Source organism: Triticum aestivum, chromosome 2D (assembly GCF_018294505.1).
Source record: "Triticum aestivum cultivar Chinese Spring chromosome 2D, IWGSC CS RefSeq v2.1, whole genome shotgun sequence".
NCBI lineage: Eukaryota > Viridiplantae > Streptophyta > Magnoliopsida > Poales > Poaceae > Triticum > Triticum aestivum.
Genome location: NC_057799.1, coordinates 228,730,490 through 228,731,254, shown reverse-complemented (window position 1 = coordinate 228,731,254; position 765 = coordinate 228,730,490). Strand labels below are relative to the sequence as shown.

At 52.5% G+C, this 765-nt stretch overlaps 1 pseudogene; it reads right to left on the bottom strand.

Moving 5' to 3' along the window:
- Positions 1-244: 244 nt before the first annotated feature.
- On the bottom strand, positions 245-350 carry LOC123056332 (uncharacterized; annotated as a pseudogene).
- Positions 351-765: the final 415 nt, after the last annotated feature.

Genomic DNA, 765 nt, shown 5'->3' with positions numbered 1-765 from the left:
GTACTCTGAATGATGTACGTTTTATTAATGTATTGTGTGAAGTGGCGATTGTAAGCCAACTCTTTATCCCATTCTTGTTCATTACATGGGATTATGTGAACATGACCCTTCTTGCGACAAAACCACCATGCGGTTATGCCTCTAAGTCGTGCCTCGACACGTGGGAGATATAGCCGCATCGTGTTTGTTACAAACATAGCAAGTCATTTGTCAAAAGCGATCAACTGAGAGTATAGTTTGGCTACCTTGATCGGTTTGGTCCTCGCAGCGCAGATGGAAGAGACAAACGAGATGTAGTCATAGTCTAATCTAGCGAGGATGTAGGAGACCATGTCATCATCGTCGAGCGGCTTTCCTGCTGAAGCCATCTCGTTGCCCAGCGCCTTCATGCGCCCGATGTAGTCCGCGATGGTCGTGGTGCCCTTTGTGGTGTTGGAGAGGGCGATCCGCATGTTGACGATGTTGGCCTGCGTCTGGGAGAGGAACATCTCCCTGATGGCGGTCCCGCCGCCACGGCCTTGGTGCAGTGGGCGACTTGGATCATCACAGGTGCTGAGATCGAGTTGAAGATGAAGCTCAGCACCTGAGTGTCTTGCGCCAGGGTGATGAGATGCGCTAGGTTCGGCACATCAGTTGGCTTTCCATCCTTGTCAGCAAGCTTGGGCTCTGGGAACGGGTGATCGGGGTTAAGGTGATCGATCAGCTATGCTCCACGGATGGTGGCTAGGGCTTGCGCGCGCCACACCAGGTAGTTGCCCCGGTGAA